We start from the raw sequence: 16,621 nt of genomic DNA, 5'->3' as shown, positions 1-16,621 counted from the left end.
ATGCATTTGAGGCAAGTGTTTAACAAATTGCACAAATTTCAATTGTATGCTAACATGAAGAAATATACATTTTGCATTGATCACATCATTTTCTTAGGATATGTCGTGAGTACAAAATGAATCGAGGTAGATAGTGAAAAGGTAAAGGCTATTCAAGAGTGGCCGACACCTAAAAGTGTAAGTGAAGTGCATAGTTTTCATGGTTTAACAAGTTTCTATAGGAGATTTGTAAAAGATTTTAGCACCGTTGCTGCCCCTTTAACTGAAATCATAAAAAAAGATAAGGGGTTTGTTTGGAGAAAAGAACAAGAACATGCGTTTTCCTTATTGAAAGAACAATTATATAATGCACCTTTATTAAGATTGTCTAATTTTGATTCAACTTTTGAAATTGAATGTGATGTCTCTGGGCTTGGGATAGGTGCTGTTCTTATGCAGGATAAAAGACCCATTGCTTACTTCAGTGAGAAGCTCAATGATGCACAATTGAATTATTTCACCTATAACAAAGAGTTTTATGCTTTGTTAAGAGCATTAGAGATATGACAGCATTATTTGTTACCAAAAGAATTTGTGATTCATACCAATCATAAATCTTTGAGACATTTGAAAGGGTGAGGCAAGCTTAATAAACAACATATAAAATGGGTGAAATTTATAGTCCTTCCCATATGTGATCCAATATAAGCAAGGAAAAGAAAATGTGGTAGCTGATGCGCTTTTAAAAAAGTACAGTCTTATCTATATTCTTTCTACAAAATTATTGGTATTTGAGCATTTCAAGGAATTGTATGTACATGATAGCGATTTTTCAAATGTTTATGTGGCTTGTGAACATGCAGCGTTTCAAGACTTTTATAGGCATGATGGTTTTCTATTTAAAAAGGAAAAATTATGTGTGCTTAATAGTTCTAGTAGGGAGTTGCTTGTTCGTGAAGCACATAGTGGTGGTTTAATGGGACATTTTAGGATTAACAAAACTTTGAGCATTTTACATGAACATTTTATTTTGCCTAATATGCGCAAATATGTTGAGAAAATTTATGTGCAGTGCATCTCATATAGGCAAGCTTAGTCTAGAGTTCAACCACATGGATTATATATACCATTACCCATTCCTACACATTCTTGAGTTGATATTTCTATAGACTTTTTGTTGGGTTTGCCTAGGACTAGAAAAGGCCGAGACTCAATATTTGTTGTTGTCGATAGTTTTTCCAAAATGGCTCACTTTATACCACGTCACAAAACAGATGATGCCACACACATAATGAATTTATTTTTCTGCGAAATTGTTAGAATACATGGCATTCCTAAAACCATTGTGTCCGATAGGGATATTAAGTTTTTAAGCCTCTTTTGGCGAGTTTTGTGGTCCAAACTTGGGACCAAACTTTTATTTTATACTATTTCACATCCACAAACGGATGGTCAAACTGAAGTAGTAAATAGAACACTTGGTACATTATTACGTGCTTTAATTTGAAGGAATGTTAAAACTTGGGAAGATAAACTACCATTTTTTGAACTTGCTTATAATTGGAGTATACATTCTTCTACTGGATTTTTTTCTTTTGAAATTGTGTATGGTTTTAACCCCTTAACTCTACTTGATTTGTTATCTATTCTTATAAGTGACATTTCTAATTTGAATAGACATAAGAAAGCCAAGATGGTTGAAGCAATTCATGAAAAAACGAGGCAGAACATTGAAAAGAAAAATGAACAAGTAGCATCCCATGTCAATAAAGGAAGGCGCAAGATTTCATTTGAACCCGGAGATTGGGTGTGGGTTCATTTGCGCAAGGAATGATTTCTATTAAAACGGAAATCTAAGTTGGATGCTCATGGGGATGGTCCATTTCAAATCATAGCCAAAATCAATGAAAATGCCTACAAATGGACCTACCAGGTGACTATAGTATTTCAGCTACATTTAACATATCTGATTTATCCCCTTTTGAAATTGATGCAGGAATTGATTCGAGGACGAATCCTTTTGAAGGGAGGGAGAATGATGCAAACAAGACTAAAAACACTCAAGATACTCAAAGAGCATCAAAAGGTGACTTGGAGTAAATTTCAAATGACGTGAACACAAATAGAGTTCCAAACCTGGAAAGTTTCACCGGATCAATAACAAGATCAAAGGCAAAGAAGCTTGAAGAGTTGTTCCAAGTTTTCATTCAAAAACATGTGGATGATGGGCTGGCTAATTGTGAAAAGTTCAAATATGAGCTTTTTGAATGACCCAAATTCGTAACTTTAATTGGGTTTAAATGATTTGGGATAATTTGGGCTTGTTTGAGTCTTTTTGGTAATGATTTCAGAATTGAGTTGAGAGCATTTTGACTTTTTTTCACTTTATGCACAAGGTGTTGATTTAGAATACAATTGTTATCACATGTATTTCAATTTTGATTTCCTATTTCAATTATTCTTGGTGCTTATTTGGATTGGGTTCAAGGGATATCATTTATCTTTCTTGGGTTCTATTTAACTTCTATCATTTGGGTGATTGAACAAATTTAATTCCTTTTTACTTGTGATCTAAATTTTGTTCTACACCGATTGAAGAGTTCTAAGCTCAAGCAAGGGTCTTCTAGTTCTGCATTAGAAACAATAACCTTAATATTAGAGTCTTGGCTTCAGATATTTTCTCCATATCACCATCACTCTGCAACGATATCTTCTGTATCTTGAGAGTGATAGGAGGGGTAAGATAAAATATCCCAATAAGTAATATTATGAAATCACAAAATAGTACATGCAATATATAATTTTTTTACATACAACAGAATATATATCATATAATCTTTTCAAAATAAATACGAATAAGAAAATGAAATCACAAAGCAGAAAAGAGATGCATGTTGTATACTTCATCACTATTATAGAGGATCAATCAGTTACCATACATTATGCATAGACACAAGTACTTATTGCTGGTTCTACATGAGTACCTTAAAACACTGCTACCCCCCCGAATACAGAACGGTTAGGGCACGCAGATCAAACTGTTTCTCCATACACCTGAACACAAAACGGCTATGTACGGCCAAATTGAAGCCTAGCATAATGCAGGTACTTTTGAATAACTTCTTTCCATAATAAGTGATCCACATATATCAAAATCACATTTCAAAAATACAAAGCGAAATAACATTTATAACAAATTAAAACTTTAACAAATATTTACTTAATAAATACAGAAGATAAATTAAACATTTGCACATTTTTATATTGAAAATACGTAAAATACTTCAAAATTACGTAGGTTATGAATTCATAATATCCACTTACCTTAGATCCTTAGCAGTCATAGTCTTAATTCTGGTAGAGTTCCGGCTTTATTTATGACTTTTTCCTCTAAAAAATTTGGTAAAGTTTCGAGATGGTTTTTTGGTTACTTTCTTGTCTAAAAAATAAACAACATAATACTCAAAAACTAATCCCAAAAATTAAAGAGAAACCATGTAGCGCCCGGGGAAATTGAAGAAGGAAAAAAAAAAAAAAAAAACGTGTGTGCCACGTCAGCAGGCCCATTTAGCAGGCCTGGCCAACCAGGACCTGCCACGTGGCAAAACCACGTCGACCGGGGATGGGCCACGTTGGCAATCCACGTGCGCTCGATCGGACGGCCCAGATCAATCGCGCGCACATACGGCCCAGATTTAATCGCACGGACGACCCAGATTTAATAAAAAACGGACGACCCAGATTAAAACAAAATGGACGGCTGAGATCAAAAGGCAAAAGGGTATAAATAAGACCCCCACACCTGACCCCAAACCCTAGCCGCCTGCCCTCGCCGGAGAAGACGAACCGAAGCCGGCCGCCGCCACCCGCCACCGCACCGGAGGGATTTTCGACCGCCGATCGAGGTAAATTTCATACCCCGACTCGTTTTTCCACACTGATTTCCCCAGTGGCCAAATCGGAGCCAAAATCCCGGCCAGACGGCCGAAAAATAGGGCCGAAAGCCAGCGGCGCCGCCGCGCCCCTTCTCGGTTTTTGCCTCCGATGAGGCCCTTCCCGGCCTCCGTTTAATACAATTTTTATATCACCGTGATCACCATTCTTTTCTCTACAGGTTGATCGGAACCGAATCACCAAAACACGAACTTCACCGGAGAACCGCCGCACCTGAGAGCACCGCCGCCGGTAAGCTTCGCTTTTCCGTAAATTTTCGGCCCCCCGAGGGCCGTAGTGTTGTTTTATCGCAGGAACCAATGCGAGTGTGGCCGAATTCGGCCGGAAATGGCTGAAAACGGCCAACCCGAGGCGAACCGCCGCCGGAACACGGTGGAGCCGCCGTGCCGGAGTTACAATATTGGCCGAAAGGGGCCCTGGGCCTAATTTGGGATTTTTTTGGAACACGTGCAGGTACCAGTAGTGCGTTTCAGTTCCCCGGAAAAAATTCAGGGAAAATTAGGGACAGCCTGCAAGCGCACTGTGAAGCCGTATTCGGACCCCGAAACGAGTAAGGACCCCTCACCCTATTTCCTATCACGGTCTTAAAGTTCAATAAATGATAAAACGGTATTTCATGAATCAACGAATGTGTGAAATTGCTTAAGGTAGCTAATGGAGCCCGAGTCTAGTGTGTTTGTCGGTTAACTGTTATTTGGCCTGTTTACAGTTTTAAATGCAGTATGAGATTTGATGTTTTCATTTTATAGTTTCGTGTGCATATTTTACTGTTTTATTGATTATGGATTGAATGACTGGGATATTGATGCTGTATGTTGTCTGTTTGGCATAAATTACCGTTTTGCTTGTTTGTATGTGGATTAATGATGCTGACTGAGGAAAAAGAGAATGAAAAATTATGTAAATGGGTAATGGTATAATGTGGTCAGCCTGACTAGATATCCTGGGAGATGGTGGACGGACCGGGTCCGTAGGGAACCCTACCAGGATTGTGGTCTCCCATATCGGACGGGGTATGGAGATCTTATGTGTTTTGGCGCCCATACCGGACGGGGTATGGGGACGGCCCGTTTCACCCTCATACCGGACGGGGTAATGAGGTCTATGTTTTGGCGCCCATACCGGACGGGGTATGGGGACGGCCCTGGAATATGATTTCAGGTGTTAAGGGTTAACGGGTAGCGGGACCCCTATGGATCCCTATGGATACTAGTGGGCTGGTAAATGAGGAAAATATGTTGTGTAACGATTGAATTACGAAAAGTTTGATAGGTATTATGTTATACAGTTTATATATATAGTTTCATGATGATGATGATGTTATTGCTTTCGTATATTATTTTATAAATTTCATCGAGGTAAGTGAATGGTAAAGGTTTTATTATCGATAAAAGGATTTGTTGTAAATTATGCTCCATTGGTCTTTTTGTGTTTTCTACCCACCTTTACCTCCGTGACGGTGAGATATCGTGATGTCTTTACTGGGCTAGTGTAGCTCATTCCTTATTTAATCATTTCAGATTAAGAGGACATCGTTCCCGAGCCGGTTCCGCAGGAGGACGACGAAGGGGACGCCAAAAGACTCCATAGTCACATTCGTAGCTTTTACTTTCAAATTTCTCCTTTAGGTAGTTTGATCTTTTATATTTTGTGAGCACGTTTTTGGTTTTAGTGTAAGGGATGTTATTCAAATTTTGACTTCGCTTCCGCATTTGATATTTTTTTTATATACATTCCATTATGAATTAATGGGGCTGTTACAAACCAAACTTCAAAACTTAAGAAAAAGCTTACATTTCTAACGGTTTATAGTTTTCTTTTGATCGTGAGCCTTATTCTTCTTCTTTTCATCTTTCTCTGCTCTCACAAATTTAGTAGAGTTTTCTTAAGGTTTTTATCTAAAACTACAAAATACTCTCAAATATCACACACTTCGTACTTCCTCTTCTTTCTTCACCTCTATGCTTCTCAGTATTTTTCTCTCATTTAGAATGTCTCCTCCTCCCTTCTCATATCCCCTATTTATAGAAGTAGAGAGCCATGAGGAAAAAGTTGCCACCATTCTGTCTTACTATTTTATTTAAAAGTTGTCACCTTTCATCATGTCACTTCACTTAAAAGGTTACCACTCTTTATATGTCGTTTTACCTACAATATCTTTTAACATGTCAGTTCATCTAAAATTTTTTCGGTTTTTACATATCATTTTATCTAAAAGACATTTTCACATGTCATTTCATCTAAAGGGTTACTGCTTTTCAAATGTCACTTCATTTAAAAGTTATCATTTTTCGTTATATCATTTTGTCTAACAGTTATCACTTTTCATTACACCATTTCATTTAAAATATTCTCACATTTTTTCATGTCTCTTCATACTTATTTCAGCTCTTTCATCCTCATCCATCTTTTTTCGTTTGACTGTACACTATGTTCTTAATCTAATTATATATTTTCAAGCACATGTTAAACTAAATTAAGTATATCAGATATAAAAAATTAACTTGGAGATATTTTCAATTTATCACAATTCAACTGTGAATTTTTTTTTTAAAAAATTATTTATATTTTATTTTGATGTAATTTGAAAGTTATAATAATTAAGATATTTTAAGAATGTAAATTTCTTTATACTATAAATTTAGAAAAATAAATAATTACAAACTTTTTATGAGATAGAAGGAGCCTCTATCTCCCTCAAATTTTTACTTCTTCCCCCCTCAAACATATCCTAAAAATTTTATCCTCAAGTAGAGTTGAAATGTTAATAATAGATTATTTGATTCAACATATATCCCAACATTTTAATTTTTTTAAAATTATATTTTATTGAAATATGTTATACATTGTATCTTTTATGTGGCAATGTTTATGCATTTTTTTTAATTTTAATAAAACTAAATCAAATTGAATATTTTTTAAATATTCCAATAACATATAATTTTTTTTTTTAGAAATCTAATTTACTTTTCAATTAAATTTAGTATATATAACATTTAACATTAAGTTAAATTTAAGCAACGCAAAACTTGATTTTAAATTTGTCAATTTATACTTCGTAATTGGTATTTTTGTTTAGCGTCAAAGACTTAATATCAATTTTTGTTGTTTTTCCTAATTAACATTAATTCAAAGAGATTTTCTTACAATATTTCTTTTGCTTTTAAGGTAACTATGAATTCTTTACCTCCATTAAGCCACCTATGAAACAACTTGCTTACTTTACTTTGCGACTAGGTTATTTCTATTTCCTTTTGTTTTTGAAGCAAAAAATTAAATCTATCAAAACCTTTTTTTAAAAACCTATTTCTTCTTTTCCCATTTTTGGTGAAAGAAAATTTCAAAATGTTAAGTATACTAGTGAGCATACCAAAAATGTTGTAGGTCACTTTATTGCACTTGGTATGTCTCCTTAGCTTCATTATTTCTTATAGTTTTGCCGTTATTTCTTTCATTAGGATTTCACTTTTGTTTTCTTCTTGTGTTATATATAAAATATAATCTAAAATTATTTTAATGGACAAAAATTAATTAACAAATTAAAAAAAAATAATTAGTGTTAATACAAAATTGATCTTCAAAATCATCACGATATTTATTAAAATATTTAAAAATTAAATAATTAAAAAAAATAAGACTAATAAAATAAAAAATAAAACTACTAATTCAATAATATGATAGCCTACATTAATAAGGTTAAAAACAACTAATTTAGATATTAATTTTACACATTAATTTTGGTAGATTAAAAACTGTCATATAAAAGTTCTCATTAGACAACTAAAATATTCAAAAAGAAAATAAAGATAGAGAGATAGAAATGCAATCTTATTTAGATTAATGTTAAATAATTTCTTTTTGAGCCAGGGCACCTTATGCCACTAAATACCTAAACTTGGTTAAAAGTCAAAGGTATTTTATTAACGCAAATAACATTAATTTTAATATTTTTTTCAAGTCATGAATATTTAATTCAAATTTGTAGGACATATTTAGTTATCATTCTCAATTAAGGATCCAAAAACAATGTAATATCCGAGTCCGAAAATCGACTCGGGATAATATTTTTTATTTATAAAAATTATATAAATAAATAATTTTATTTTATTTAAATTTAATTTTAGAGAATTTTTGAGAAAAAAATGGATTATGGACGAAATTAAAAATAATTTTAAGGAGAATGGGTGAAATTTTAAATCCGATGGGTGTTTTTAAAAGAAAAATTAAAAACATGGGGTTAAATCGCAAAAAAGAACAGTTTGACCACATGGAATGATCGGCACCACGTGGGAAGCCACGAGAGCGATTCGCATGCCTGACAATCTGACAGTCCAGACCTCATCCCGCGGGCATGAACGATCTAGATGCATTCCTTCTTCAGATGCGATCGAACAGACAAGATGGACTGTGATGGACGGTTTGGATTCGTCCATGCCATCAGCCTAAATAAGAAATCATCGAACAGTCCTCATCGCTCCACGTCGTCACAAACGGATGACCTGGATCAAAGAGGAGAGGAGTATTTAAACTCCTCTTCGCAGAAGAACCTAACCATAACTGCCCAGCTCTCGCCGGAGAAGAAGAACCAGACGCAAGAGAAGGAGGCTGACCCTCAGCCGCAACTACACCGGAGCCACCAACGACCGTAAAAAAAGGTAAAATTTTCTCCTCCCCGCTTGAAATTCAATTTCGACTCTCCCTATGGCCATATTAGAGCAAAAGGGACGATGGGTGAGCCGAAAATTACTGGCAAAGCCCGGCGGAGCCACTACAACTAAAACCCTAAACCTTCTCTGATGACTCCATTCCCATTTGCCGTTTCATACAATTTTTTAACCATCATGCTCACCGTCTCTTTCTTGTGTATGTTAGCTGAAGAAGAATCCTAGCTGCGAAGGAAAACTAGCAGAGCCGCCGCACCCGAAGACCCCCACCAGTAGGTTTCGATTTTTTTTTATTTTTCTGGCCAACCGAGACTTTCTAACGTATTTTTTCTTAGGAATACATGTAAAACAAGCTAAAACTGGCCAAAATCAGCCAAACTAAAAATGTTTTCAACGTTGATTTTAGGTTTTTAGAGTATTTTTGGGTATGTAACGAGTATTTTGATTTTTGCATGAAAAATTCAGAAAATTCGTGGCCCGTTGGGAGGCGTAGTAGATAGTACGACATTTTAAAATACCGATCCGGGTAAGAATCTCTCACTTTACTCCCCGTTACGGTAAATTGAGGCTTAATAATCGAATATCTTGTATTTGTGAAAAATTAGAAAAAATTTAAAAATAATTACAAGTAGCTAGTGGAGTCGGGAATCAGTTAGTTCACATTTGTCCTGATTTATTATTTATTTTCCATGTACTGCTTAACATGCTTATTAGTATATTGTGTCAATTAAATTGATAGACTTAATGTAATAACCAGGCTCGGAATTTGGCCCGAAATTAATTTTAACATTCTAAAATATATAAAAATCTAATTTTGAAATTAATAAATTTTAATCTAATGTGAAATTATGAAAAAAAATAGGTTAAGGATGAAATTAAAAATAATTTTGTGGAAAAAGGGTGAAAATTTGGGGTCGGATAATGTTTTTGAAAGAAAAATTAGAAACTGGGGATTAGAATGCAAATAAAAAAAAATTGACCATGTAGGATCACCCAGTCAGCAGCCTCGACAAATTAGAGCGCGCCGCGTGGCAAGGCACGTTGACTCGGTGCCATGTAGGAGGCCATGCTGGCGATTCACGTGCTCTGCGATCGGACGATCCAGAAGCGATCTTGCACACGTGGACAGTCTGGATCTGTTTCCCCCTTAGAAGTGAAACGACAGTCGAGATCAAATGCTAAGAACGGTCCAGATTTATTTCCTCCTTAGGTGCGATCGAACGGTCGAGATCAAACGTGATGAACATTTCAGATTAATGCCAGATGAGTATAAATATTTTATATCACACTAAATCCGAACCCTAGCCGCAAGCTTCCCGCCGGAGAAGAAGAACCAGACACTGGAGAAGGAAACCGACCGCCGTACCGGAGCCACCTCTAACTGCCAAAAAAGGTAAAAATTCTCATACCCGCTCAAAATTCGATTCTGAGCACTCTTGTGGCCATATCAAAACAAAACAAACGGCGAGTGTGCTGGAAACCGCAGGCAAAGCCTGACGGAGCTGCCGCGGGTAAAACCCGTAACCTCTTTTGATGAGCTCCTTCTCATTTTTTATTTCGTGTGATTTTTCTACCGTTGTGTTCACCGTTCTATTTTTTACAGGTTGACCGAAGAAAAAATCTCAGCTGCGAATGTGAGCCGACGAAGTCGCCGCACCCGAAAAACTCCACGACCGCTATGTTTCTGTTTTTTGATTTTTTCGGCCAACTAAGGAACCCTAACGTGTTTTTTCACAAGAATATGTATAAAGTCGGCTGAATTCGGTCAAAGACGGCCAGACCGACACAAATCGCCGCTATGTGCGGTGGTTCCGTCGCTGGAGCGCGGCAGTGCTACTGTGTCAGAACTCTGAAATTTGTCGAAAATGATTTTTAATATCAATTTTAGATTTTTAGAGTATTTTTAGGTGCGTGAAGTATATTTAATCTCCGCAGAAAATTCAGGAAACTCGGGGACTGCTAGTAAGCGCAGTAAAAAGTTTGGTATTTCGGACACCGATTTCGTATTTTGTAAAATTTAGAAAAATTTCGAGAATAATTACAAGTCATTAACGGAGACAAAACTGGTTAGTTATTTATTTGTCATATTTAACTGATTATTTGATTTTACAGCTTTAAATACCTGATGATATATTGGAATGGTTAAATGATTTAGTTATGCTTTCTTGATGTATATATAGCTTGTCTTACGTGATTTACGGTTGATTTGAGAAATTTAAAATTAATGAAAAATTGCTTGGTTATGTGAATTAATGAATGGTTGTCTTATTGGATATCTTGAGAGATGGTGGACGGATCGGGTACATAGGGAACCCTACCATGAACGTTACCTCATACCGAATGAGGTATCGAGGGATGATATTTTTTGCACTCATACTAGACGGGGTATGGAGATAACCCGATTTACTCTCATATCGAATGAGGTATTAATGGATGATATTTTTATCGCTCATACCGGATGGGGTATTGGACGACCGGTTAGTTGACAAGTTTATATATTAGGTTCATGCGTAGTGGGATATTCCTATGGACCTTCAGGGATACTAGTAAGTAAATAAAAAGGAAAAGTTATTGTTCTTGCTCACTTGAATATGAAATCATAATGTTATTTAAGTTATTGTCTCTATAGGTAAATTTTAAAAATCTCGCAACGGTAAGTATGCAATAAATTATTTTCCTTATGATAAAAGAATTTACTTAAATTAATAGCTCTATTGGTTGTTTTTATGATTTTTACAACCTTCAGTTTCTATATCGGTGAGTAGTGTGATATTCTTATTAGTTTAATGTAGCTCACCTCCTCCTCTATTAACCATTTCAGATCAAGAAGATTAAGATCCAAATTCTAATCAGTAGGAGGGCTATGAGTAGGTGTCCCCCCAAATCCTATCAAGAGCTAGTAGAGGTTAACATCTCTACAATATTTATTTATTATTTTTATATGTTATTACGTTTTGTGTTTTATGAATTGCTGTGAAATAGACATTTTTATAACCCTATTGGGCATGCAAATTTATGTGTAAGGAATGTAAACCCTAATGTTATTATACGCTTCTACATTTAATTTATGACCTTATTTTCATTTAAGTTTTGGGTATTTACAGTTAATTGCACTCTCGGTCATTTGGTTTACCTCACTGTATATCTCCCCTATTTTAAATTAGAAAAAATCTAAAAATAATTACAGGTCATTAGTGGAGCTGGAAACTGGTTTGTGTACAATTGTTCTACCTCGTCTGTGTTGCCTATTTATTTTTGTATACTGCCTAAATTGCTTATTATTCCATCGTGTGATTTAAATTATTACTTTTAAATTGCTTTCTCATTTATTGATTGCCTAATCGTGATTTTTATCTAATTGACTGATTTGAAAAAAATGCTCTAGTTACATTTTTAATTGTTGAAGTGTGAAATTGTACTGTTTGCTTAAATGTCATTTGATTGATCTGTGAATATAAAATAAAATGCTGGTATGCGATTGGTGGTTGTTTTGTTGATAGGGATCTATATATGAAAGGCTTACTGGGCACCCTAGAAAATAGTGGACGAATCCGATACATAAAGAACCCTACTGTGGACATTATCTTAGTTGGATGGGACTGAGATGTCTCATATCGGAAGAATTTGGGATATATGATTCATCCTCATACCGGACGAAGTATTGAGGCGATGGTGTGTTTGGCACCCATTACTGGACGAAGTATGGGGACGGACGGATTAATTGACAAAATTTATATATTAGGTTCACGAGTAGGAGAATATCCCTATGAATACCCAGAGGTACCGGTAAGCAAGAAATGAGTTAAGTTTACTGTTATTGTTCATGTAAATATATCATAAGAATGATATTCGAATTTATTGTCTTCATATATTGTTTTTGAAAAACTCGCAACATTAAGTATAGAATAAAAGATTCTCTTTATGTTAAATGAATTTACTTAAATTAAGAGCTCCATTAGTTGTTTTATGAGTTTTACAAACATTCGATTTTCTGTTTCAGTTATTAGCGCGATATTCTTAATAGGTTAGTATAGCTCACTTTTCTATTAACTATTTTAGATTAAGAAAACTAAGATCCAGATTCTGATAAGCAGAAACGTTGTGAGTAGATTAACCTCCCAGATCCTATCAACTGCTAATAGAGTTTAACCCCTAAAATATTTATTTATTTGTTTTAAATCATTTATTCATTTCTATTTAAGAACCGTTGTAGAAGAGACATTCTCATATCCCTATTAGGCGTTTCAATTTACTGTGTAAGGAATATAATATTATTTGCTTCCGCATTTAAAATACAAATTCATGTTCTTTAAAGTTCCGAGCCTTTACAAACTATGTACGTTTATGGAAAATGTTTTACTGAACTTAAAGTTAGCGTCTTACCCTACTATTTTAATTTTACCATGTCTATCTTTCCAATTCATACAAATTTTATAAGATACTTATGAATCATAATTACATTATCAAGAGTTTGAAAAAAATAAAGTACATAAAAATAAATGATCGAAGGGTCCATCTGTAACGGCCCCGGAATTTTAAAATGAAATATGTGTATTAAAAAGGTTAAATGCGGAAGCGTAATAAAAATTTTGATTAAACATTCCTTACACTAAAACAAAAAACGTGCTCAAAGTATAAAAGAACAAACTAACTAAAAGAGAAACTTGAAAATAAAAGCTATAAATATGACTACGGAGTCTTCAGGCGTCCCCTTCGCCGTCTTCCTGCAGAACGGGCTCGGGAACAATGTCTTCCTGATATGAAATTATTAAATAAGGAATGAGCTACACCAGCCCAGTAAAGACATCACACTATCTCACCGTCACGGAGGAAAGGTGGGTAGAAAACACAAAAGACCAATGGAGCATAGTTTACAACAAATTCTTTTATCAATAATAAAATCCTCGCTATCCACTTACCTCGGTGAAATTCATAAAACAATATACGAAAGCAATAACATTATCATCATCATGAAATCATAGGAACTGTATAACATAATACTTATCACGCCTTTTGCATCTCAATCATGACACAACATATTTTTCCTTATTTACCAGCCTACTAGTATCCATGGGGATCCATAGGGGTCCCGCTACCCGTGAACCTTTAACACTTGTAATCAGATTCCAGGGCCGTCCCCATACCCCGTCCGGTATGGACGCCAAAACTATAAACCTCAATACCCCGTCCGGTATGAGGGTGAAACGGGCCGTTCCCATACCCCGTCCGGTATGGGCGCCAAAACACATAAGGTCTCCATACCTCGTCCGGTATGAGAGAACACAATCCCGGTAGGGTTCCCTACGGACCCGGTCCGTCCACCATCTCCCAGGATATCTAGTCAGGCTGACCACATTATACAATTATCAATTTACATAACCTTTCATTCCCCTTTTCCTCAGTCAGCATCATCAAATCACACACAAACAAGCAACCAGTAATTCATGCCAAACAAGCCAACATACAACATCGGGTTCTCAATCATTCAACCCATAATCAATAAAACAGTGATTTATGCACACGAAACTATGAAATGAGAACATCAGGCATCATACTGCATTTAAAACTGTAAAATAGAACAAACAACAACTGACCGACAAATACACCAGACTCGGGCTCCATTAGCGACCTTAAATAATTTTACACATCTACTGATTCATGAAACACTGTTTTATCATTTATTGAACTTTAATACCGTGATAGGAAATAGGGTGAGGGGTCTTTACTTGTTTCGGGGTCCGAATACGGCTCTACAGTGCGCCTACAGGCTGTCCCTAACTTTTCCTAAATTCTTTCCGGGGAACTGAAACGCACTACTGGTACCTGTACGTGTCCCAAAAAATCCCAAATTAGACCCAGGGCCCCTTTCGGCCAATATCGCAATTCCGGCACGGCAGCTCCGCCGTGCTCCAGCGACGGCGCCGCCGCTTGCGGCGGCGATTCGCCTCAGGTTGGCCGTTTTCGGCCACACTTGCATCGATCCCTGTGATAAAACAACCCTATGGCCCTCGGGGGGCCAAAAAATTACGAAAAACCGAAGCTTACCGGCGGCGGTGCTCTCGGGTGCGGCGGCTCTCCGGCGAGGTTCGTGTTTTAGTGATTTGGCTCCGATCAACCTGTAGAGAAAAGAATGGTGATCACGGTGATATAAAAATTGTATCAAACGGAGGCCGGGAAGGGCCTCATCGGAGGCAAAAATAGAGGAGGGGCGCGGCGGCGCCGCTGGGTTTCGGCCGTGTTTTACCTCGATCGGCGGGGGTATGAAACTTACCTCGATCGGCGGTCGAAAAACTCCCCGATGCGGCGGCGGGTGGCGGCGGCCGGCTCCTCCGGCGTTTGGTTCGTCTTCTCCGGCGAGGGCAGGCGGCTAGGGTTTTTGTGGTCAGGTGTGGGGGTTCTATTTATACCCTTTTGCTTTTTGATCACAGCCGTCCATTTTGATTAAATCTGGGCCGTCCGTGCGCGATTGAATCTGGGCCGTCCGTGCGCGTGCATCTAGGCCGTCCGTGCGCGCGGGGCGTATCTGGGCCGTCCGATCGCGCGCACGCAGATCGCCCACGTGGTCCGTTCCCGGGTCGACGTGGTCTTGCCACGCGGCAGGTCCTGGTTGGCCAGGGCTGCTGACTGGGTCGCTGACATGGGTGCTGATGTGACGCTGACGGGGCACAATTTTTCTAAATTATGTTTTGACCCCCTATTTTCGATTTTCTTTTCAAAAATACCCCCAGAATCCTAATTTTCACCCATTTTTTTCAAAATCAATTTCAATTAAATTCAAATAATATTTTTACTCAATTTTATCATTATTATTATTTTTATTCTTATTAAATTAAATTAAATTAAATTAAATAAATCAATTAAAATTCAAAAAAATGAATAAAAGTGAATAAAATAAATTCAAAAATTAATTAAAAATAATAATAATAAATGACAAAATTAATGGGTGTTACACCATCTTTTCAATTAAGAAGCCATAATCCAAATAGTAAAATAAATTACAAAAATAAAGAATAATAATTCTAAGTTACAAATAGGCATTTTGAAAATATACAATAAAATAAATGTGCTAGGTAAATATATTCAAAGTACATAATAAGTAATAAATATAGAAATTTTAAGAAAATGAACGAAATAAAGACGGTAGAAATCGAGCTCTTATAGTGGTCATATTTAAGAGTCAAAGTATCATATTTTATAGAGAAAAAAATAGAATAAAAATAAAATAAAATAAAATAATAATTCCAATTTTATATGGCAATATTATTGTACGATTAAGTCTATTGAGATTTAACCTGCCATAATTAACAATTATATAATTTAGTCTAATTAAAAGAAATTCTCTTATGCTAAAGTTAAAATTTATACTAAATAGCTAACTAAACATTCTACTAAAACTAAAATTTATACTAAATAGCTAACTAAACATTCTACTAAAACAAAATTAAAAAAATTTACTGATTAATTATCATACTTTGTGAAAGATACAACTAAAACATAATCTATATATATATATATATATAAAACTAGGAATTGACACATGTCAATTCTTTATTTTTAAAATTATTTTGTATCTATATGATAATGTATATTATTATTTTATAAAATAATTTTTAAATATATTAAAATAAAATTAATATAATAATATGAATAATAGTTATTCATCTAAAGACTCAATCGTTCCAAACATCCGTACTTTTGAATTATCTTTCATATATGTAGTAATTACCTGCACATCAAATTACATTTTTTGAAATATTAATTATTTTTTTTTGAAAATTAATCTAACTATTTTAATTTATCTATCTTAATAATATATTTAACTAAATACAATTAAATAAATATAAATATATTTACGACATATAATTTACATACCAATGTTAGAACAATTAACATACTATTAAATAATTAATTATATTGCATATTATCATTTAGTTATCATAGTTTTAATAATTATTAAATCAATTATTTTAGTTAATAATATTTTTATTTATGTTATATTTTTATAAAAAAACATATCTTTAAAG

The sequence above is a fragment of the Carica papaya genome, chromosome 1 (genome assembly GCF_054855325.1).
Source record: "Carica papaya isolate Zhongbai chromosome 1, ASM5485532v1, whole genome shotgun sequence".
NCBI classification, from domain to species: Eukaryota; Viridiplantae; Streptophyta; class Magnoliopsida; order Brassicales; family Caricaceae; genus Carica; species Carica papaya.
The sequence above is the reverse complement of the archived record's forward strand: the minus strand, read 5'-3'. Positions refer to the sequence as shown.